This window comes from Geotrypetes seraphini, chromosome 4 (genome assembly GCF_902459505.1).
Source record: "Geotrypetes seraphini chromosome 4, aGeoSer1.1, whole genome shotgun sequence".
Classification (NCBI taxonomy): domain Eukaryota; kingdom Metazoa; phylum Chordata; class Amphibia; order Gymnophiona; family Dermophiidae; genus Geotrypetes; species Geotrypetes seraphini.
In genome coordinates this window covers 45,970,575-45,995,949 of record NC_047087.1, presented here as the reverse complement: position 1 = coordinate 45,995,949, position 25,375 = coordinate 45,970,575, and the positions used below count along the sequence as shown (strand labels likewise).

At 44.1% G+C, this 25,375-nt stretch overlaps 1 long non-coding RNA gene across 1 annotated transcript; it reads right to left on the bottom strand.

Moving 5' to 3' along the window:
- Positions 1-1,070: 1,070 nt before the first annotated feature.
- On the bottom strand, positions 1,071-25,342 carry LOC117359433. Its single transcript, XR_004539234.1, has 3 exons — positions 24,745-25,342; positions 24,487-24,547; positions 1,071-1,445 (listed from the first exon to the last, which is right to left on the bottom strand). It is a non-coding gene; the product is annotated as an uncharacterized LOC117359433 (long non-coding RNA).
- Between the last annotated feature and the right edge of the window lie 33 nt (positions 25,343-25,375).

Genomic DNA, 25,375 nt, shown 5'->3' with positions numbered 1-25,375 from the left:
TCCTTTTACAAAGGCGCACTAGCGGTTTAACGCGCATAATACCGCACGCTAAACTGCCGGCTGTGCTAGCCACTACCGCCTCCTCTTGAGCAGGCGGTAGTTTTTAGGCCAGCGCAGGGCTTAGCGCATGATTAAAAGTCGTGCGCGCTAACGCGGCTTAATAAAAGGAGCCCTTAAGAGTCTCCACCAGGGTTTATCCCACAATAGTATATGTGTACCCGAGGGCACACCGTAGGAACTACCCAAAAACATCAAACACACTTGCTGGTGAATGTACAGTATATCTTTTTTAACAATTAAAGTGCAATGAAAGAAACTTCTAATATTAAATATTGCTTCTACCTTACTTAAAATGGACCATAAAAAATCCACAATAATTGTGATCTCCCCAAAAAAGGAATAAAAGCCCGCTTATCGTCCCTCTTAAAGGGGTGCTTTGGCTGATTGCCCTGCAGAGTACACCGTTTCATGTCCTTCTTCAGGGGCAAACTCAGGAGCACAACCCGCTGTTTCTGCTAATCTTTCTTGCTCCCAGCATATTATGGCTTATTTTCTGCACATGGACAATCAAACGTCTGGACGTACAGATGGACGATTAAAAAAAAAAAAAAAAAGTATACTTTAGACATATTTTTCGAGAATGGACATTTGTGGCCTGCCGACTTTAGGACTAGTGCCTTATGTCCAAATCGGACTTACATGTATGTTTTGATTATGCCCCTCCACGTTTGCAGTTTTTCTCTGCTTTTTTGCGAAATAGGATTGTTTCAATTTTGTACTATAATTTTCTGTTACTGGCACCTATTAATACATTGGGGGTCTTTTACAAAAGATTACACATGTTATCTGCCGCAAGACCCATTTTATTCCCGAAGTCCCTGTGGCAGATAACATGATCTTATCTTTAGTAAAAGACCTGCTTAATCAGGCTGCAAGCTAGATATCATACATGCAAATGAATAGGCAGCTGGAGTTACCCACCTTCATCTCATTAAAACAACAAACCTTTTATCCTTATCCTATTGCAGAAAGCCTGTAAGAAGACTAATTCAATCCACCAACATCCCCAAACAAGTGGACAACTGCTGGAGACACAGACAGCAGGAATTCTCTCTTTCTTATTGTGCCAGCTAGAACTAAGAACCACCCTACCATTCAGTTAGCATTTAAAAAAAAAAAAAAAAGAGAGAGAGAGAGAGAAAACATAAGGCAATCTAACTCCAAATGAAGATTTCAGAGTAAATTATTCAAATCTATGGTGTACAAGTGTATATTGTGATTAACAATGTATCTGACAGAGAGCTGTGAATTTATTATGAGGGATAAAGGGAAATTTGCTAATGTTCTTCTTTACACTTCTTCCTCCATATTCATGGGTTCGACACTCACGATTTTGATTATTCACGGTTTTCATCTTGCTGACTCTGCCCCCGAATGACATCATCCTGGAATGCCAAGAAAAAAGTTCAGCGCTTTTTTTCAGCATGGTCGGGCAAACTGCAGTGTTGGAGAAAGGGGTGCAGAGAGAAAAGTTCAGCACTTGCTTCAGCGTGGTCAGTTTATGCTCACATAAAATAATAATAACTTTATTTTTCTATACCGCCGTAGTCAAACTGACTTCTAGGCGGTTCATATAGAAAGAAGGCTGGACAATCAGCGAATTACAAAATGCAAGAAGAAGGAAGTTACATCATGAATTGGAGAAACATGGTGAAAGAATACATGAGAGAAGAAAGATGTTACATAATACAATGGGGTTATAAGGTGAAGAAAAAAAAACAAAAACCTGAGAGAGGTGATCTCATTAAGCAAGGAATTTATCAAATAGAACGGTTTTATTCGTGAATTCATGGTATTCGTGAGGGCTATACCACCAAACCCCACGAATATGAAAGAAAAAAAATGTATTTGCAATTTTTTGTTATTTGCAGGATGTCTTTGACCCTAACCTTTGTGAATATGGAGGGAGAAGTGTAGTTTGTTTCATTCTTATCATTCATCTTGAGTTAATTTTTGCTTAATCCATAGGGATTTAAAGGGCTTCAAGGCTTTTGTCGCATGGCTTTGAAAAAGAGGGGGGTCAGTTCTGTATGTTAAATTCTATTAAACTAGATGAAATCCATGCACATTCCCCAAGCCAAACCCAACCCCAACCCTAGCAGCTCATCAAAATAGAGCACTTTGATATGGATGCAGATGGATGCTGATCACTGATCACTGAACTGATCTGTGCTCTTTCTCTCTCTGCCATCTGCTGGCAGACAGATGACACTGCCAGCTAATTACATTACATAGATTAAGAGGAAAAATTATCAATGTGGACAACCATTACCATAGACTCATGCTATTTTAACATAATGCAATGAATCTAATTACTAATAATTGGGGTTAAAGTATACATCTGAATAGTAGCTCACATTGATAACTTCCCCCCAAATGTGTTTCACATGGGAACAGGAAAATTATGCAATACAGAAATACATGGTGTATTTAAATATAAATTATCAATATTAAAAGCCAAATCCATGGATAAAGCAGTGCTATACTTGTGAAAATGTGCTTTTCAAGATATATAGATACCAACTATATGTTGTTTTGGCAACCTTTAAAGACAAGGGACCTTTTTAAAAAGCTGTTCACCACAGCAAGAAATGAATATTGTGGGGCATACTAACCGCATGCAAAAATTTTTTTTGTGTGGTGGGGCATGTTTGGGGGTAGAGAGTAGAGGTCTGTATGGGAACAGGGATTGCGGGAACCCCACAGGGATCACTTCCAGATCTATGGGACTCCCATGAGGATCCCCCCACCAGGCTCATGGGACTCCCATGGGGATGGAACCAGAGTTCCCGAAGCCTGGAATGAAAATTAGTAGAAGATAGCCAAAAGCAGAAATGGACCAAGATGATGGAAAACTAAAATGTCCCACCAGCTACAGCAAAGGAAATGTTCATTTTGAGGGGGGGGGGGGCTAAGCTCAAAGTGGTTCCTAACTGAAAAGTGGGTGTGGTTAGGGGGTGAACAATGGGTGTGGAATGACTTAGGCGTTGGTATGGGTCTATGTTAAGCACCAGTAAATTAGGTGCAGAATTTAGCACATGCACCTAGTGTGCTCTCCCTGATAAGTGTACAAATTGTGCTGACATCAAATTTGCATAATTTAGCTTATTGCATTCTCAAGCAAAATTAATTTTGGTATTAGAAGCTGTACTTTCAGCTTTTGGCACACAGCTCTAACAAAAACTTTCTGCATTTGTCCCTATATTAAGAGAGACTAAGGGCAGGATTCTCAAAAAAACTGTGTTAAATCACAATTACCAGATGCTAGGGTCCACCTTGGGGGGTTAGCGCCCAAGAAAAGAATCTGGGTGTCATCGTAGAAAAGACGATGAAACCTTCTGCCCAATGTGTGGCGGCAGCCAAAGAAGTAAACAGGATACTAAGAGTTATTAAAAAAGGAATGGTTAACAAGACTAAGAATGTTATAATGCCTCTGTATCACTTCATGGTGCGACCTCATCTGGAGTATTGCATTCAATTCTGGTCTCCTTATCTCAAGCAAAATATAGTGGCGCTAGAAAAGGTTCAAAGAAGAGCGACCAAGATGATACATGGGATGGAACTCCTCTTGTATGAGGCAAGACTAAAACGGTTAGGGCTCTTCAGCTTGGAAAAGACACGGCTGAGGAGAGATATGACTGAAGTCTACAAAATCCTGAGTGGCGTAGAACAAGTACAAGTGAATCGATTTTTCACTCCGTCAAAAATTACAAAGACTAGGGAACACTTGATGAAGTTACAGGGAAATACTTTTAAAACTAATAGGAGGAAAATTTTTTTCACTCAGAGAATAGTTAAGCTCTGGAACGTGTTGCCAGAGGATGTGGTAACAGCAGATAGCGTAGCTGGTTTTAAGAAGGTTTGGACAGTTTCCTGGAGGAAAAGTCCATAGTCTTACTGAGAAAGACATGGGGAAGTCACTGCTTCCCCTGGATCGGTAGCATGGAATAATGCTAGTCCTTGGATTTTGGCCAGGTACTAGTGACCTGGATTGGCCACCATGAGAACGGGCTACTGGGTCTGATGGATTTAAAGGTTGGGGAGGGGGTGGTCAGGAGAGTGGAGATAAGTGACTCCTGATCACCTGGGAGGGAAGGAGAGATGTCAGGTGGGGGCATCATGTTGGACTCAGGCCATACCAAAATTTGGTGTCTGGCTATTACAATCTTTTACATTGTGTGCCCACAAAATTCTGTGCAGATGTCAAACTAACTATGGCCTAGATTCACTACGCAAACCGATCATGTACCGATCGGTTTGCGAGCCCTTTACGACCAGATTTCCCTCCTGCATTATTCACTAACGCCTGAAGCGATCCGATCCCGATCGTTCCATGCAAATTAATAAAATCCCATTAATAAAAACCTCAGTGGAGGCAACTTCTTATGTTCTTATGTTCTTAAAATAGCCAAGCGATTGATTCACTAACAATTGCTAGGCTATTTCGAGTCGGGTTTTACTACTGACAAACCCGACTACTGCAGGGAGGCCTAGGAGCAGGAGGGACTGAGTACCCCTCCTGCTCCCAACTTTTTTGTGCCGGGGGTAGGCCATGCTGGCCATGCCATGGGCTGTGTGGTGCTGGTCACGGGCAGGAGGGAGAGTTCTGGGCAGAGCAGGGCAGGCAGGCAGGAGAGATCGGGGCCTGGGGGAGGGTGGGTACGGGCAGGGCCGGTGTGTCAGGTCAGTGCCCTATCTCTCTCTTGCCTGCTCCCGGAATCTCCTTCTCTCTGCTGCCGTTCCCCGCAGTGCAGGCCCATTTTAAAACCACGGACTTGCACTGCGGGGAACGGCGGCAGAGAGCAGGAGAGTCCGGGGGCAGGCAGGAGAGATCGGGGTCTGGAGGGGGTGTCGGGCAGGGCCAGTGTGTCGGGCTGGTGCCCGATATCTCTTCCCTGCTCGCTGGACTCTCCTGCTCTCTGCCGCCGTTCCCCGCAGTGCAGGCCCATTTTAAAACCACGGACTTGCACTGCAGGGAACAACGGCAGAGAGCAGGAGAGTCCGGAGCAGGCAGGAGAGATCGGGATCTGGAGGGGGTGTCGGGCTGGTGCCCGATATCTCTTCCCTACTCGCTGGACTCTCCTGCTCTCTGCCGCCATTTCCCGCAGTGCAGGCCCATTTTTAAACCATGGGCTTGCACTGCAGGGAACGGCGGCAGAGAGCAGGAGAGTCCGGGAGCAGGTAAGAGAGATCTGGGCTGGGCTGAGCCCTGACAGCACTGACAGGAGGCTGCTTCTCCTATCACTACTGTCAGGGTGTGCGCATGAGCGGGGATCACTCTGGCCGTGGGTAGGGGGCGTGCTAACGATCGACTCCATTTGTATGCAGGCCTTTACTGAATTTGTCAGCCGGCATGCAAACGGAAACGGATCGTGCACGGTTTGAAGGTTTAGTGAATCCTGTCCCATGTGCTTTCATCTGCAGTAGCTTTCTGCATCAGAATCTTGGTGCTTGACAGTACCCCCTCTAACCATATTAGTTATTAAAATACAATTAGAATAATCCACTCATTAGAAGCACAGATTCTTTACCTTAGATTCTTTTTTATAACAATGGTTCAAAGCTACAGCCTAAACCAATGATGATAATGTGAATCTCTTTAGATCTTGGGCAGCAAACAAAATAAGAGATACTGCAACATCTCAATCAAGGAATACATTTTAAAGAGTCACGTTAACTATTAACCAAATGAGTGGGCCCCCATGTTCTCTCTGTTCTGTACTTACCTCCACAGAACAAATCACTATCTATTTTCCTACTCTATTAACTAAGAAATCCTGCTCTAAACTTTTTCAGTTACATATGTAAATATGTCTCTTTCCAATAAAGCACAGTTCCCCCCCTCCCCCTTCTCCCCCACCCCCCTGTTTTATCTGGTCCTGCAGGACAATGCACCACAGTATCTAACCTTCATTACAAGCAGAGGCGGTACTACCATAATTCAATTACATATGTCCCAAACATACTAGTTAATGTTCGGAACCACATTAGTCAGAGCCACTTTCAAAACAGTACTTTGGGTAGTCACAAAAGAAGGCTGAAAATAAGGTCTGTGGTCTTGACAAGCTTTATTTGCAAACAAAGGAGCTGGAAGAACTATTCAATCAGGTGGAAAATAATGTTAACAGACAAAGCTATTTGTAAATTCCACTGCTTGAAAATGCCAAGCTGTGTTCTTATTTGTAAGTTTGAAATGAGTTATTCTGAAGAACAAATTTTTCAAATGTCACAAAAAATGTGATCATTTCCAATAAGGCAGACTCTCCCACAGTTCATAGTGACATGTGCATGCATGCAATGAGATAAGCAGGAATATCAGATCCCTACTACGTGAGATACAGAAACATTTTTAGACAGGTGCATTTCTTCTTGATGTCAGCAAAAATCTGCACATGCTTTGCTCCAATCTGCCTACGATATCTCAGCATATCGCCAGCAAAGGCATCGATAATGCCTTCATCAGCAACAGGGGAGAAGACAAAACCTTCTGCTCGGATGAAATTCAAACCTTACGAAAGCAATTTAAATAGACAGTAAAGAAAAAGGCTAATAAAAAATGACATGCCTGTTTCTCGAGGGATGGAGGGAAAGATGGCCTAATAGTTAGAGCAATCATGATTCAAACCTTGCTTTTCCCATCAACACACTCCCTAATGACTAAGGCAGTCACTTCCCCTCCTCCCCCCCTTTTGCTACACCATGTGGGGAGGGGAGTGTTATGTGGCAGTGGGAGAGAGTGCCGGGGTTTAAAACAGTGCTGTCACTCACTGTACTGGCACCCCTGGACCAGTCGCTGATTTTTGTCGCCAAAAGCAGACGCCGCTCTTAGAAAATGGCTCGGCGATTTTAAAGAATCCACCGGAGTGCTCATTTTAATGATGAAGAGCCCATTTGCATGGCAGTGTCGGAGACTGCTAGAAAGTGCACAAAGACAGAGATAAGCCATTTTGATAATCCGCCACTAAAATCCGTGCAGGCTAAACCATCGGAAACCAGTTTAGCAACGGCGTTAAAATTCTGAGAATCTGGGCCCGAGTACCTAAAAAATGCACTAAGGTCTCCAACCTATTCACATTTCTTATATGACACTCCTTAGACCCTAGCAGTGCTAATGAGAAAAACAATCAGGGTGATGGGTGATAGTAGCCTTGAGAAAGACTTTGGGGTAATGGTAGACAGATCAATGAAGCCGTCGGCGCAGTGTGCAGTGGCCTCAAAAAAGGCGAACAGAACAGCAGACGTTATCCTGCCGCTATATCGGGCAATGGTGCACCCGCATCTGGAGTACTGCGTCCAATTCTGGTCGCCGTACCTTAAGAAGGATATGGCGATACTCGAGAGGGTTCAGAGGAGAGCGACGCGACTGATAAAGGGTATGGAAACCCTAACATATGCTGAAAGATTGGAGAAACTGGGCCTCTTTTCCTTGGAAAAGTGGAGGCTTAGAGGGGACATGATAGAGACTTACAAGATCATGAAGGGCATGGAGAAAGTGGAGAGGGACAGATTTTTCAAAATTTTGAAACATACAAGAATGAGGGGGCATTCGGAAAAGTTAAGAGGGGACAGATTCAGAACCAATACTAGGAAATTATTCTTCACCCAAAGGGTGGTGGACACCTGGAATGTGCTTCCAGAGGGTGTGATACGACAGAGTACGCTACAGGGTTAAAAGAAGGGTTTGGATGAATTCCTGAAGGATAAGGGGATTGAAGGGTATAGATAGAGGATTGGATGATTTCCTGAAGGAAAAGGGGATTGAGGGGTACTGATAGAGAACTACTATGCAGATCCTGCATAGTGCAGATGGTGCAAGGAGATGAACTTCGGGTTTCTGCACCATGGAGAAGCATTGCAAGGACTACAGGGACACGACGGGCTACACCTAACCAGAAGAGGGAAGAATGTCCTTGGACACCGCCTAGCCCGCCTACTCCACAGGGCTTTAAACTAGGTAAGTCGGGGGAGGGTACAGGCACAAACAATATACCAGGCGAATTAAAATGCCAATACATTTATGAGGCTGAGGAAAGTAGACACCGAAATTCTGGGTCAGGGGTGAGTGCACACACTTTTGAGTCGGGAGTAGGGTCACATCATATTTATGGGTCACATTGTAATTCCGGGTCTAGGGGGGGTACACACTGTAGTTCTGGGTATATGGGGAGTACACATTGTGGTTCTGAGCCTCAGGAAAGCACAAATAACACAAACAATGCTAAAGGTGTTCAAATAGCTCAAACAGGAATATCCCCACTGAGACATAACAAAAATATAACATGGAGGGCTATGTACGTCAACACACACAGTTTAGGAAACAAGATCCTGGAATTGGAAACAGAAATAAGGAATGCCGACCTGGATGTGGTGGCGATATCCGAAACCTGGCTCACAGACTCCCACGGGTGGGACATGGTCATACCGGGTTACAACTTGCTTCGCCGGGACAGAGAGGGTAGGATGGGAGGGGGTGTAGCATTATATACTAAAGATGACATTAAGGTCACGAGAATCTCAGATGTCCAGTATACTGGGGAATCCCTTTGGGTTAATTTGGCCAGAGGGAAGGACAAATGCTTGTATCTTGGTGTAATTTACAGACCCCCAAGACAACAGGATGACCTGGATATGGAAATAATCGAAGATATAGAAAATATCACCTTGCGTGGGGACACAGTATTGCTAGGTGACTTCAACATGCCTGATGTGGATTGGGTTACACTTACCTCTGCTTCCGGCAGCAGCAGGAGGCTATTAAACTCTATGAAAGGAGCAAGCCTCAGGCAACTGGTGTTGGAACCGACAAGGGATCAGGCAATACTGGACCTGATACTTACCAATGGAGAAAGTGTCACAGAGGTCTCGGTGGGCGACACATTGGCCTCCAGTGACCACAACATGGTATGGTTCAATATCAGGAAAGGTTTCACTAAATCTACTACACTAACCAAAGTCCTCAAATTCAAGGACACAAATTTCAAAGAAATGGGAGACTTCGTTCACCAGGCACTACAAAGCCAAGAAGAAACCGATAACGTGGAAGACATGTGGTCGACTTTGAAAGCAACCATACAAGAAGCAACAAACCGCTATGTAAAATCAGTAAGTAAACGGCGAAGGAACAATAAGCCACAGTGGTTTACTGCGGAGATCTCAGACCTGATCAAGGAGAAGAAAAAAGCATTCATCTCTTACAAACAATCAGGGAAGCAGGACTCTAGAGAAGACTACCTGGCTAAATCAAAAGCCGTCAAAACAGCAGTCAGGGAGGCTAAATTCCTCATGGAGGAGTCTCTAGCAAAGAACATCCAGAAGGGAGATAAATCCTTCTTCAGGTATATCGGTGATAGAAGAAAAAACTCAGGCGGGATTGTACGTCTTAGGAAACCAGACGGAGACTATGTGGAAAAGGGTTCGGAAAAAGCCCAACTATTAAATGAATACTTCTGCTCAGTCTTCACCCGAGAAGCGCCAGGGCTCGGCCCTCAGCTACAGACAAGGGTTGTCTCAGTTGACCCGTTTAGTGACTTTGAGTTTACGCCCAGCAGTGTCTACGGTGAGCTGTCAAAGCTCAAGGTTAACAAAGCAATGGGGCCGGACAACTTGCACCCCAGGGTGCTTAAGGAGCTGAGTGATGTCTTGGCGGAGCCATTGTCCGCGCTCTTCAACCTCTCCCTTAGTACAGGCAGCGTCCCGTTGGACTGGAGGACGGCTAATGTCATTCCACTCCACAAGAAAGGCTCAAAGATGGAGACAGCAAACTACAGACCAGTGAGTCTAACATCGATAGTGAGCAAACTAATGGAAACTCTAATCAAACACCAATTAGATAAGATCCTGGATGAGGAGAATCTACGGGATCCCCGACAACATGGATTTACTAAGGGGAGATCCTGCCAATCCAACCTGATCAGCTTCTTTGACTGGGTGACGGGGAAGCTGGATATTGGGGAGTCCCTGGACATCGTGTACCTGGACTTTAGCAAAGCATTCGATAGCGTACCACACCGCAGGTTACTGAGCAAGATGAGTTCTATAGGATTAGGTAACACATTGACGAAATGGGTTGGGAGCTGGCTTGGAGGTAGGCTCCAAAGGGTGGTGGTGAACGGCACCCCCTCCGAAATGACGGAGGTGATTAGTGGAGTACCACAGGGCTCAGTCTTGGGCCCAATCCTATTCAACATCTTTATAAGAGACTTGGCAGAAGGGCTTCGAGGTAAAATAACATTATTCGCCGATGACGCCAAACTGAGTAATGTAGTGGGCAAATGCACAACAGACGAAGATTCAGTGCCCGACAACATGATGCACGACCTACTCCTACTGGAGCGATGGTCTAGGACATGGCAACTCAACTTCAATGCCAAAAAATGCAAAGTTATGCACCTGGGCAGCCAGAATCCATGCAAGTCTTATACCCTTAATGGCGAGATCCTAGCAAAAACGGTAGCAGAACGAGACTTGGGGGTAATCGTCAGTGAGGACATGAAGTCTGCCAATCAAGTGGAGCAGGCTTCGTCCAAGGCAAGACAAATCATGGGCTGCATATGAAGGGGTTTCGTCAGTCGTAAGGCGGAAGTCATTATGCCATTGTATAGATCCATGGTGAGGCCCCACCTGGAATACTGTGTGCAATTCTGGAGGCCGCATTATCGCAAGGATGTGCTGAGACTGGAGTCGGTGCAAAGGATGGCCGCCCGGATGGTCTCGGGACTCAAGGATCTACCATATGAAAAACTGCTTGACAAATTACAGCTATACTCGCTCGAGGAGCGCAGAGAGAGGGGAGACATGATCGAGACGTTCAAGTATCTTACGGGCCGCATCGAGGCGGAGGAAGATATCTTCTTTTTCAAGGGTCCCACGACAACAAGAGGGCATCCGTTGAAAATCAGGGGCAGGAAACTACGAGGTGACACCAGGAAATTCTTTTTCACTGAAAGAGTGGTTGATCGCTGGAATAGTCTTCCACTACAGGTGATTGAGGCCAGCAGCGTGCCTGATTTTAAGGCCAAATGGGATCGGCACATGGGATCTATTCACAGGGCAAAGGTAGGGGAGGGACATTAAGGTGGGCAGACTGGATGGGCCGTGGGCCCTTATCTGCCGTCTATTTCTATGTTTCTATGTTTCTATCCTTGACCTGATAGGCCGCCGCTGGTCTGACCCAGCATAGGCACTGCTTATGTCCTTATGTGATAGATATAGTATGTTCATGCTAGCATGTGATAAAATTATATATTGAACACAAAATCCGGGGTCAAAATGAGAGGCATACCACCTTCATTGTACACACTAATATTCAATTTTCGCTCTGTGCTGGGTTTGAACAATGCATCTTTCTCACTTCCATTTATTTTAAAAGCAAGGCACAGGGAATCACAGAATTATGAAGTATCACATTCTGGCATTTACTTTTTATACCTTTTTTACTCTTTCAGCATCTTTCTCTGGAAAGGGAGTCGTCATCTGCTCAAGAACTATAGTAACTACGACAAGAGCATATGAAGCTATGAACCTTAAACAAGTTTTCTGTTCGCCTTCCCCATCTCAGCTTTTCAAACACAGCAAGGAGATTGAAAATTCTCTCTCCACGGAAACCTCCATACAGGTTAGGTACTCTCTGATGCCTGCAGGCACAGCAGTTGCATGCATGTATCGGAAACAATCTGGAGCATGTCAATTCAGTCAACAAGAAATAAAGTCAAAAATTGGGATGGATGAAATTTCCTTTGTTTTTTGGTAACGTGGAGGGGCATTTTTTATATGACTCTTTTACTAAGGTGCGCTAACCAATTGGCACGCGCTAAACGCTAACGCGTCCATAGACTAACATGCATGCGTTAGCGTTTAGCATGCGCTAATCGGTTAGCACACCTTAGTAAAAGAGGGGGTTAGTTGTCATATAAAAGAGAGCCTAAGTCTGAGTGTGGACATTTTGGGAAAAACATTAAAAAATCCAGTAGAGAAAATGACCCTTTCTGAAACAGCAAAATGTCTATCTTTTATTTTAAGAAAATTACCAGTTCTAGTTGCGTTCATCCTTTGGGTCAGATTTTATAAATGGTGCCTACAGATAGGTGCCTATATTGGAGGTGCCTCCATTAATTGGATAACAAGCTTAATCAGCGCTGTTAACGAGGCTTAACTGAAAAGTAGGCACCTATCCGTAGACCACGATTCTGGAATAGGGTGCCTATAAATTTATGGACAGGTGCTTAACGAGATGGGCATGGTTTTCATTTAGGTGGCTTCTTAGAGAATGGCAGCAAGTAGGCACCTATTTCCCTGCCTATATTTTAAACGTGTTGAAAGTTGGTCTATTTTTCAGACAGCTCCAGATAGGTGCCGTTAGGCATGATTCAGGACAGTGCACCTATTGGCGTGGGATATACCTTGTATCGAATGAGATCCAGTAATGTAAATCTTTGTAACAATGTATTTACATTCATAGATCTTATGGGAGGGTCTAGGGGGTGGTCTGCTATCGGACACATCAAAACCATAATATAAATATGCAGCGAGAACCCTCTCATCTGTCTGCACACTGCAGACCCCCTTCCCCACAAGATGGGCATACTCTCCTACTGAGCAGCTGCTATGGGTCACTGGTTAATGCTGCTTGCTCTATCTTCACCAGGTGGTGGGTTCAAATCCACAAGAAATTCAGATATGTGTGCTACTTGGTCCCTTTTTCTAATTTATAATTCCCCACTGTACTTTCCCAACTTCTTCTTTGTCACATAAGTGATTGGAAGTTGTTGATAGATGTTTAACCGTCATCTGGAGGACTTTGTTGTTTGCGTCTGCACTATGCAGTTTTCTTTGTCTAGAGCAGGGGTGCCCAAAACATTGATCGTGATCTTCCTGTAGATCGCGAAGCCCATCCCAAGCTCCGTGATAGACACGCGTTGCCTTTGCCTTCGCGATCTACCTGGCCGATCAGCCTTCCTCTCCCTGACGTCAATTCTGCCATCGGAGAGGAAGTTCCAGGCCAGCCAATCGCTGCCTAGCTGGCCTGGAACTTCCTCTCCAACGGCAGAATTGACGTCGGGGAGAGGAATGCTGGTTGGCCCTACGCTTCTGCAGGGTTGAGCTTGGGGCGGTGGTAGCTTGGGGGCCTGTTCCCCGATGGCAGCAGCAGTGGCTTGGGGGAGGACATGGAGAAAGAAAGAAAGGAGGCAGGCAGGGAGGCAGAAGGAAAGAAGGGAAACAGAAAGAAAGAAAGGGGAAACGAAGAGAGGAAAAAAAGAAAGGTTTTTAGCGCAGGGAGCCTATGAGCATTGAGAGCAGCACAGGGCATTCAACGCAGCTCCCTGTGCTAAAAACTGATATCGCAATTTAGTAAAAAGGGAAGGGGGTATATTTGTCTATTTTTGTATAGTTGTTACTGAGGTGACAGTGCATAGGAGTCATCTGCCTTGACCTCTTTGAAAAAACCCTGGAATATAAATGATAATTAACATTTTCTCTGCATACAGTATGCTTTCTGTTTTTTAAAATTTTATTGTTGGTAGATCATTTTGACTTGGTCATTTTAAAAGTAGCTTGCAAGCCCAAAAACTATGGGCACCCTTGGTCTAGAGCAGTGGTCTCAAACCTGCGGTCCGCCAAGTATTATTTTGAGGCCCTCAGTATGTTTATTATAATCACAAAAGTAAAATAAAACAGCTATAAATTACATTATTACATTATTATTAAGACATCCAAAAGGAGAGATTTATAAACTACAAAGAGTTTTACCTTATGCAAAATTTTCATTTCCTTAATAAGACATTAACTATTTTTTTCTGAGGCCTTCCAAGAATTTATAAATCCAAAATGTGGCCCTCCAAAGGGTTTGAGTTTGAGCCACTGGTCTAGAGCAATGGTCTCAAACTCAAACCCTTTGCAGGGCCACATTTTGGATTTGTAGGTACTTGGAGGGTCTCAGAAAAAATATTTAATGTCTTATTAAAGAAATGACAATTTTGCATGAGGTAAAACTCTTTATCTATATACAGTGGTGCCTCACACAACGAACTTAATTGGTTCCAGGAGCAAGTTTGTTATGTGAAACGTTCGTTATGTGAAACGCGTTTTCCCATAGGAATACATGTAAAAAAAAATAATTCGTTCTGCAGCATAAAATATGCTAAGATGACATAAAAAAGATAAATTTTTTGTTATTATTTTTATTTAGATACATCTAAAAACATACATCTCCCTGTCCTTTTACTTCCACTATCTTCCTATCCCATCTCTATTCCCTTTTGTCCCTCTCCCCATGATCAATCATCTCACCACCTCTCTCTGCCCTCACCCTCAGGGTTCAAGATTGCTTCCACTCTTTTTCCTGTTGTTCTCTCTGCCTGTCACCCTATGATTTAGCATCCCTTCTGCCCTTGTCCAATATTTCCCCTTCTCTCCCTCCCTCTCATCCCCTGCTCCAACATGTGCTTTCTCCACTCCACCTTTCCTCCCTCCCTGCCTCCACCTTTGTGGCGCTTTTGCACCCGACCGACAACAGAACAGGCCCGGTCGGACAAATCTCCCTGTCCTGTAGCCGCGAATCTAAATTACCTTCTTACAGCAGCTGGATTATTGAAGCTGCTGTAAGAGGTAATTTAGATTCGCGGCTACAGGGCAGGGAGGTTTGTCGGCCGGGCCTGTTGTCGGTCGATCGGGGGACCTGACCATCTGTGCACATTCTTCGGGGCGGACCGCCCCCTCCCCCCTCTTTCGTTCGCCATTGCCTTCTTCCTACCTGCCCTGCCGCAGCCGCACACAGCCGACCGGAAGTCTTCCTGATGTCAGCGCTGACGTCGGAGGAAGGGAGGGCTTTGCTTAAGCCCTCCCTCCGACGTCAGCGCTGACATCGGGAAGATTTCCGTTCGGCTGTGTGCGGCTGCGACAGGGCAGGTAAGGAGAAGGAGACTACCCTCGCGGCTCGACCAACCCCGCTGCGATCCAACCCCGCAGGAACCCCGGAAGTATGCAGCTCGGGCGACTTCGTTGTGTGAAACGAAGTACGTTATACGGATCACGACATAAAGTTCGTTGTGCGCAGCGTTCGCTGTGCGAGGCGTTCGCTGTGCGAGGCACCACTGTATATAAAATCGGATGTATGTATGTATGTGCCGCGATTACGCAAAAACGGCTTGACCGATTTGAACGAAACTTGGTATGCAGATCCCTCACTACCCGGGATGATATGTTCTGGGGGTCTCGCGGCCCACCTGCACACGTGGGCGGAGCTACAAACAGATAATCGTATTTCACCCATTCATGTCAATGGAAAAAAATGTAAAGAGCTGCCAACGCAAAAACGGCTTGCCCGATTTGAACGAAACTTGGTATGCCGATCCCTCACTACCTGGGGTGATATGTTCTGGGGGTCTCACGGCCCACCTGCACATGTGGGCGGAGCTACAAACATAAAATCAGATTTCACCCATTCATGTCAATGGAAAAAATGTAAAACAGCTGCCAACGCAAAAACGGTTTGCCCGATTTGAACGAAACTTGGTATGCAGATCCCTCACTACCTGGGGTGATATGTTCTGGGGGTATCGCGGCCAACCTGCACACCTGGGCGGAGCTACAAACAGAAAATCAGATTTCACCCATTCATGTCAATGGAAAAAATGTAAAAACTGCCTCCGCAAAACCGGCTTGCCCGATTTGAACGAAACTTGGTATGCGGATCCCTCACTACCTGGGGTGATATGTTCTGGGGGTCTCACGGCCCACCTGCACATGTGGGCAGAGCTACAAACATAAAATCAAATTTCACCCATTCATGTCAATGGAAAAAATGTAAAAACTGCCTCTGCAAAACCGGCTTGCCCGATTTGAACGAAACTTGGTATGCGGATCCCTCACTACCCGGGATGATATGTTCTGGGGATCTCGCGGCCCAACTGCACACGTGGGCGGAGCTACAAACATAACTTCAGATTTCACCCATTCAAGTCAATGGGAAAAATATAAAAAGCTGTGGGACCGATTTGAACTAAACTTGGTATGCTGATCCCTCACGACCTGGGGTGATATGTTCTGGGGGTCTCGCGGCCCACCTGCACACATGGGCGGAGCTACAAACAGAAAATCAGAATTCACCCATTCATGTCAATGGAAAAAATGTAAAAAGCTGCCATTCTCACAGTAATTCACAAACGGCTTGACCCATTTGAACGAAACTTGGTATACAGATCCCTCACTACCTGGGGTGATATGTTCTGGGGGTCTCGCGGCCCTCCTGCACACGTGGGCGGAGCTACAAACAGAAAATCACATTTCACCCATTCATGTCAATGGAAAAAATGTAAAAAGCTGCCATTCTCACAGTAATTCAAAAACGTCTTGACCAATTTGAACGAAACTTGGTATGCAGATCCCTCACTACCTGGGGTGATATGTTCTTGGGGTCTCGCGACCCCCCTGCACACGTGGGCGGAGCTACAAACAGAAAATCTGATTTCACCCATTCATGTCAATGGAAAAAATGTAATAAGCTGCCATTCTCACAGTAATTCACAAAAGGCTTGACCGATTTGAACGAAACTTGGTATGCAGATCCCTCACTACCTGGGATGATATGTTCTGGGGGTCTCGCGGCCCACCTGCACATGTGGGCGGAGCTACAAACAGAAAATCAGATTTCACCCATTCATGTCAATGGAAAAAAATGTAAAAAGCTGCCATTCTCACAGTAATTCACAAACGGCTTGACCGATTTGAACGAAACTTGGTATGCAGATCCCTCACTACCTGGGGTGATATGTTCTGGGGGTCTCGCGGCCCTCCTGCACACGTGGGCGGAGCTACAAACAGAAAATCAGATTTCACCCATTCATGTCAATGGAAAAAATGTAAAAAGCTGCCATTCTCACTGTGACCAATTTGGACGAAACTTGCTATGCAGATCCCTCACTACCTGGGGTGATATGTTCTGGGGGTCTCGCGGCCCACCTGCACACGTGGGCGGAGCTACAAACAGAAAATCAGATTTCACCCATTCAAGTCAATGGAAAAAATGTAAAAAGCTGTGGGACCGATTTGAACGAAACTTGGTATGCAGATCCTCACTACCTGGGGTGATATGTTCTGGGGGTCTCGCGGCCCACCTGCACACGTGAGCGGAGCTACAAACAGAAAATCTGATTTCACCCATTCAAGTCAATGGGAAAAATGTAAAAAGCTGTGGGACCGATTTGAACAAAACTTGATATGCAGATCCATCACTACCTGGGGTGATATGTTCTGGGGGTCTCACTGCCCACCTGCACACGTGGGTGGAGCTACAAACAGAAAATCTGATTTCACCCATTCATGTCAATGGAAAAAATGTAAAGAGCTGCCATTCTCACAGTAATTCAAAAACGGCTTGACTGATTTGACCGAAACTTGGTATGCAGATCCCTCACTACCTGGGGTGATATGTTCTGGGGGTCTCGCCGCCCACCTGCACACATGGGCGGAGCTACAAACAGAAAATCAGATTTCACCCATTCATGTCAATGGAAAAAATGTAAAAAGCTGCCATTCTCACAGTAATTCCAACTACCTGGGGTGATATGTTCTGGGGGTCTCGCGGCCCACTTGCACACGTGGGCGGAGCTACAAACAGAACATCAGATTTCACCCATTCATGTCAATGGAAAAAATGTAAAACGCTGCCATTCTCACAGTAATTCAAAAATGGCTTGACCGATTTGAACGAAACTTGGTATGCAGATCCCTCACTACCTGGGGTGATATGTTCTGGGGGTCTCGCTGCACACCTGCACATGTGGGTGGAGCTACAAACAAAATCAGATTTCACCCATTCATGTCAATGGAAAAAATGTAAAAAGCTGCCATTCTCACAGTAATTCCAACTACCTGGGGTGATATGTCCTGGGGGTCTCGCGGCCCACCTGCACACGTGGGCGGAGCTACAAACAGAACATCAGATTTCACCCATTCATGTCAATGGAAAAAATGTTAACAGCTGCCATTCTCACAGTAAATCTAAAACGGCTTGACCGATTTGAACGAAACTTGGTATGCAGATCCCTCACTAACTGGGGTGATATGTTCTGGGGGTCTCTTCACCCAAGAATTTATATGTTCTTGCTCCTGGAGGTGAAACTAAAAATGTTGTTTATAATCAAGTTTTGTGTTAGTTGTATTGTATTCATTTTGTCAAATATTTCACATTATAATTTGAATATTGTACTTTTTATAAAGCTGTATAATTTCATTCACCACTATAAAGTATCTTTATTTGAATCCATTTACAGTGTTATTGCTATAATTAAATACCCGTGCAACGCCGGGCCATCAGCTAGTCTATCTATATATATAAAATCGGAGGTATGTATGTGTGTATGTGCCGCGATCACGCAAAAACGGCTTGACCGATTTGAACGCAACTTGGTATGCAGATCCCTCACTACCTGGGATGATATGTTCTGGGGGTCTCGCGGCCCACCTGCACACGTGGGCGGAGCTACAAATATAAAATCAGATTTCACCCATTCATGTCAATGGAAAAAATGTAAAAAGCTGCCATTCTCACTGTAATTCAAAAACGGCTTGACCGATTTGAACGAAACTTGGTATGCAGATCCCTCACTACTTGGGGTGATATGTTCTGGGGGTCTCGCGGCCCATCTGCACACGTGGGCGGAGCTACAAACAGAAAATCAGATTTCACCCATTCATGTCAATGGAAAAAATGTAAAAAGCTGCCATTTTCACTGTAATTCAAAAACGGCTTGACCGATTTGAACGAAACTTGGTATGCAGATCCCTCACTACTTGGGGTGATATGTTGTGGGGGTCTCGCGGCCCACCTGCACACGTGGGCGGAGCTACAAACAGAAAATCAGATTTCAGCCATTCATGTCAATGGAAAAAATGTAAAAAGCTGCCATTCTCACTGTAATTCAAAAACGGCTTGACCGATTTGAACGAAACATGGTATGCATATCCCTCACTAACTGGAGTGATATGTTCTGGGGGTCTCGCGGCCCACAACTCTATGTTGCTTGCTCAAGGGTGGGTTCCCCCATCAATTTATATGTTCTTGCTCCAGGAGGTGAAACTAAAAATTTTGTTTATAATCACGTTTTGCGTTAGTTGTATTGTATTCATTTTGTCAAATATTTCACATTATAATTTGAATATTGTACTTTTTATTAAGCTGTAAAAAAATACTTTCATTCACCACTATAAAGTATCTTTATTTGAATCCATTTACACTGTTATTGCTATAATTAAATACACGTGCAACGCCGGGTCATCAGCTAGTAGTTCATAAATCTTTCCTTTTGGTTAAGGGCTCCTTTTACAAAGGTGCGCTAGCGTTTTTAGTGCCACACCGGATTAGCGAGCATTACCCGAAAACTACTGCCTGCTCAAGAGGAGGCGTAGCAGCTAGCGTGCGCAGCATTTTAGAGCGCGCTATTTTGTGCGTTAAGGACCTAATACACCTTTGTAAAAGGAGCCCTAAGTCTTAATAATAATTTTGTAATTTATAGCTAAAGAGACATATGATTGAGAAACTGTTTTATTTTACTTTGGGGATTATGATAAACATACTGAGGGCCTCAAAATAGTACCTGGCGGGCCGCGAGTTTGAGACCACTAGTCTAGAAGGAAAATCATTTTTGCATTAAGATATGACTATGGTCTCCTAAGGCATCATTAAGACAAAGAAAACTGCAGACGGGCGTACAATGATGCTAGCAAAGTTTATTTAAACAATAGATAAAATGCAGTTAAAAACATCACTTAAAAACAAATAAGTGGACCTGACACGGTCCGTGTTTCGGAAAACACGCCTTCATCATGGGATCCCAAATGAAGAAAGAATGAGATAAAACCGCAAACTAGCTATTGTCCGTATAGGAAAACTCCGGGAAAGAGTCGGTGCGAGTCATGCTGAAAAGTTGAAAAACAACGCCGTGGCTTGGACATCTTGCTGCTATAATCAAACCTTTCCTTGGCTGTCTTGGATGAAACTGTAGATGTTTTTACCTAGATCTGTTTGAGAAGCATCTAGTGCTAAAAGGGTACCCAAACTGACCAGATAACAACTGGAGGAATTAAGTAATAACCCCCACACACTCCACCAGTGGTCATTGACCCCCTCCGACCCCCCAAAATTTGAAATGCTGGCCTACATTGTAAGTAGACGCAGCCGTTATACTTATTACAACAAGAGATCTCCCTGCTTGAAGATCGCCCCCGCTCCGGACACCTCCCCTACTAACACCCCCCTCTCCCGGATCTCCCCCACTAACCTTTCAGCATTGGCCGGCCGGATGGGTCTTCCTACTGTCTGGCTGGCAGGCCCGCCTCATCAAAATGAGGCAGGCCCACCCCTTTCCGGCCCATCCCCGATATGCCTAAGGCCTCATTGGCCCATGCTCCTAGAGAAAGGGTTGGGTACCCTCCTGCCGACGATCATCGGGGGGGAGGAGGGGGACAGGCAGCCGCTATACCTATTGCAGCAGGGAGATCCCTTGCCACGATAAGTGTAGGGGCCGTGTCTACACTAACCTGGGTCTTTAACTGGCATCTGTAACATGGACGTTGGTTACAGAATCAGGTTTATTGTAGGCGGGCGTAGGCCCGATTCTGTATAGGACGTCCCTCCCGAGCATCCTATACAGAATCCGGGCCTAAATGTCCTGGATGTGATGCTGTCAGCTGGTTTTGTAATACAATTTTCCATCATTTTGAAGCAAACAAAGCTGATTATGTGCAATTGAAATTCTGTCTTTCAGGAAAGTAGAAAGCTTCTTTCACTTGTCAAGCATATTTCATTGTTTTTCTTCATCTGTCTGATGTTTATGGTATTGCCTGCTGTTCCAGGACATATTGCATTTATTGCTTTTATTTTATTGCATGGCTGTTAGCTTCTAAGTGAGTATGTGCTTAAAAGTTAGGCAGGTTTATATTCAGAATTATCTCAAGGGATGAATTCTTCTATAAGGTACGCTTATCTTCTTGAGGGTTTTACCACTCTCAATATGTAACGCAGGTAGACAGCTGAAGGAGAGAGCTACCCTTTTTTTAAGCTATCTGCCTTTTATGGTGCACCAGTGTAAGGAAAGCTGCTAGTTATGACAATTTCAACTTTGGTCTAGCCTGCAAGAAGCCTCCTATTAGCATAGTCAGAAGAAAGCTGAAAACCTCATATCCTTTTTTTAGGCTCTTGAATTCCTATTAGGATACAGTCAAACCTTGAATAGCAAGTAATGTGGTTTACGAGTATTTTGCAAGACGAGCAAAACATTTTCTTAAATTTTAACTCAATAAACAAGCGTTGCGTGCAGTACGAGCACATATACGTGCGTCACGTCAAATACGCACAATATATGTGCATCGCATCACTGATTGCGTCTGAACATAATACATGCACCCGCAGTTCAAGCACGCACAATATACGCACATCTCACGCTGAGCGCAGCTGAACGTAATAAAAGCATCACGTCCAATTCACCCGCAGTGTAGTGACTGTTCGAAATGAATGAGATCTTGCAATACAAGTATGTACAGTATTGTATTTTCTATTAAAGTGTTTGGGACGTGGAATGAATTGTCCGAGTTTCCATTATTTCCTATGGGGAAATTCGCTTTGATATACGAGCATGCTTCTGGAACAAATTATGCTCGCAAACCAAGGTACCACTGTATTTTGGGTTGGATTTTTGTAATGTTTTTTTCATTCATGAATTCAGGAGACTGCTGGTGGAGCTATGAGGCATTCTGGAGGATCAGCCTTGATGAGGAAAGATATCTGTGCGGCCTTGACACATCACACAGCCAGAGATCCCGACGAATCGGCCCTGCTGTCCGTTGGGCCTGCAGCTGTCCCTGCCCCAGCAGTGATTTTGATGGTGGACTTCAATATCAGCTGTGACCTGCTTCTTCCTTTCCACCTGCAATCTACTCTGTCTTGCTTGGACTGCTTTGGGTCTTTGAGGTTTTGATTTACTTTAGTGTTATTCTTTTTATTTATTTTTTTATTTGAATTGTTATATCTTTACTATTTAATAATTGTTTTCTCAAGTACTTTAGCTAGATTGTGAGCCTTTGGGACATTTAGGGAAGTTCCAAGTACCTAATTTTATTTTATTGTAATCCGTTCTGGGCTCCGGGGAGAACGGGCTATAAAAATGAACAAATAAATAACTCCATTTTTCATCTAACATCCTTCACAATTATCCTTGCATTTTTCTGAGTGATTTCTCATTATATACATATAAACCTCAGCTCTATTGCAATGCAAGTTGGCCAATCAGAACGATGGATACAGAGTAGTTCTTGGAATTTGAGCTGAACATACAAGAATCCATGGTAACAGCTACTCTATAAAACATTCTGACATAGAATTTACCTGCACAATAACAGAAGAAATTTCTCCAGTTCAGTTTATTTTTCTTTTGATAGCTCAACCCATTTGAATTTTAGTATTAGTCGTATCATTTCAAGCTCTCCATTTTTTGGTAAGTGTATTTAACATACTCTCTTAGTCCTAAGTAAGGCTACTACAACTATGTTCTTTGATAAGATTGCGTACATAACTGGTGTGTTCTATTAGCTCCTACATTACATAAAGAAAGGCTATGCCCTACACAAATATATTTTGTCCATACATTAGAACTGGTATGTTTCAATAAAGGGTAACCAATAACAAAATACATTTTGGATTTGTTAACCTCCCCAAAGAGTATAATTGGCACTGTAATATTTTTTGAGCTATAGCCAAAATAGCATGGGCCTTTTAATATACTTACCCAGTCAACACTAATAATAATGCAATATTTTACAAATTAGCTCTATGGTTTGTACTTTGTAGACCAGATTTCAGTCTTCTGGCTGGTAGGATATTTATTTATTTATAAGAACATGAGCATGAGGTAATATGCTTGGGCCTTACAGGAAAGGAGAAAGAACTGCTTGTACAAATTAACCCTCTGTTGATACACACGAATTTGACCTTAGAATTCTTTTCCAGCAGAGTCATCTGAGCTCTCCGAGTAGTCACCCTAATGAAGTAGTCTCAAACTCAAACCCTTTGCAGGGCTACATTTTGGATTTGTAGGTACTTGGAAGGCCTCAGAAAAAATAGTTAATGTCTTATTTAAGAAATGACAATTTTGCATGAGGTAAAACTCTTTATAGCTTATAAATCTTTCCTTTTGGCTAAGTCTTATTAATAATATTGTAATTTATAGCTAAAGAGACATATGATCAAGAAACTGTTTTATTTTACTTTTGTGATTATGATAAAAATACAGAGGGCCTCAGAATAGTACCTGGCGGGCCGCATGTGGCCTCTGGGCCGCGAGTTTGAGACCACTGCCCTAATATAATAGCATTATAAAGTATAACCTTAGGAATATTTAATTTCCTAGTCCAGTAATGCTCTAATACACCTCTGACCTTTTTAATTTGCAACTTGAAAAAAACCACACCACGTATTTGAAGGAAAATTACTTTAAAATTAAACTTTCTTTCTGAAAGTTATACAGTTTGAAGTTATGCACCCAATCCAATGGATTGTATATGTGAAGTTAACAGTTAGTCAGGCCAAAATACTGATTTACACTGGCTTTTACAAGGCTGCAGTAGAGGTTTTTACCACGGCCGGTGATGTAAATGCTTTGACGCTTTGCAAAAGGCGCCCTTAGTAAGGCAAACGTCACTGACACTTTAAACCTTCATGCTAATCTGCAAAGACCCAGCAGGGCACTGAACTAGCTTATACAGTATCTTTATCTGCCAGGCCATCAGCCTATCACAACAAAAAATGACATGGGGAAACTGGCTTATTTGTTCCAACACTGGCCTATGCAAAGCTGCAGTTGCAGGTCCTTTCATCCAAATGGTTTTCATATGCTTAACTGTTTATGTAAAATTCTGGGTTTATAAAAATTGTTTTCCTTCCTTAAGATAGACATTATTGTTTGAAACTTAGGGCTCCTTTTACTAAGCTGCAATAGTGGTTGTAGCACACATTGAATTGCCACACGTGCTAGACCTTAACACCAGCATTGAGCTGGCGTTAGTTCTAGCCGCGTAGCGTGGGTTTAGCGCGTGCTAAAAACGCTATCACAGCTTAGTAAAAGGAGCCCTTAGTTGTGTTGAGCATCCTTAAAAATAATATTTATTCATAATTTATTTTCACAAGAACAGAATGTTCCACAACACAAATCTTTAAGGTTGATGATTGCTTTTTGGCTCTTAGGTTCATTCCAGGTATGCTTATATACATTTTTAAAAATTGTGATATTTTGTTTCTTGAATTTATAAAACTGTAACTTTGCCTGTTATCAGTTTTTGACAGTTGCTAGCAACAGTTTAGATTTTTGCAGACTATTTGGCATTTGTTGACTCATATAATAAAACAGACCCAGTTGCACCAGGCATAACAATACTTACAGTTCCAGCCTGTTGATAAATTTCAGCTTCAAAACAAGCTTCTTTCTTGATCTGTGTGTTCCTGCATTGGTAAACAGAGTTCAGGATACCAAGGCACAAATTATTTGTCATATAGTGCTAACATGAATGCAACTCTAAGTTAGGAGACTAAAAAGGAGATATACAAGTAGATCAAATACACTACTACTGTTAATTATTTCTATAGCTCTACCAGATGTACGCAGCGCTGTACAGAGTCACAAAGAACACAGTCCTTACTTGAAAGAGTTTATAATCTAAACAGACAAACAGGATATCAGGGATACAGTTAAAGGGATCAGTTAATCTGCTGGCTGGGTTGGTTAACATTCCAAAAAGCTGCAGGAACTTCATGGCGTGGGCAAGGAGGCCAAGTTAGAAGCAAGGGGTTGTCAAAAACAATTGCCACAGTCAGAGTTTTGCTAGGTGAAAGTCACACGCATAGGAAGAGGTGCTAAACTACAGACAGCGTCTAGCCCGGGAGCATAGCGGGGCAGCAGCACCGGTGGCGCCAGTCCACTCTCTCGCACTCTAGCCCGACAACCTGGGGCCCGGCTCGGCGCAAAGCCAGCGACTGGCACCAGCCTGCTCTTGCTCCCAGCCAAAGATCCTCTCGAGCCTTGTTTACATCCCTCAGGCAGCCACCACGCGGCTCCTGCCACTTCCGCACTCCGGGCTCCGCCCCGAGCCCGCCCCTTCGATGGGAGGTGCCCGCCGGCCCGGAACCGGAGAGTCGCTAATGGGGGGTGATGAGGTGTGAGAAGGGAGTAAGCAGCAGGTTGAGGGGCAAGCGAGAGGAGTCGGGCATAGGGGGGGGGGGGGGCAGCGAGGAGGTGGCCAGCGACGGCAAAGGTGGTAGGAGCGGGGAGGA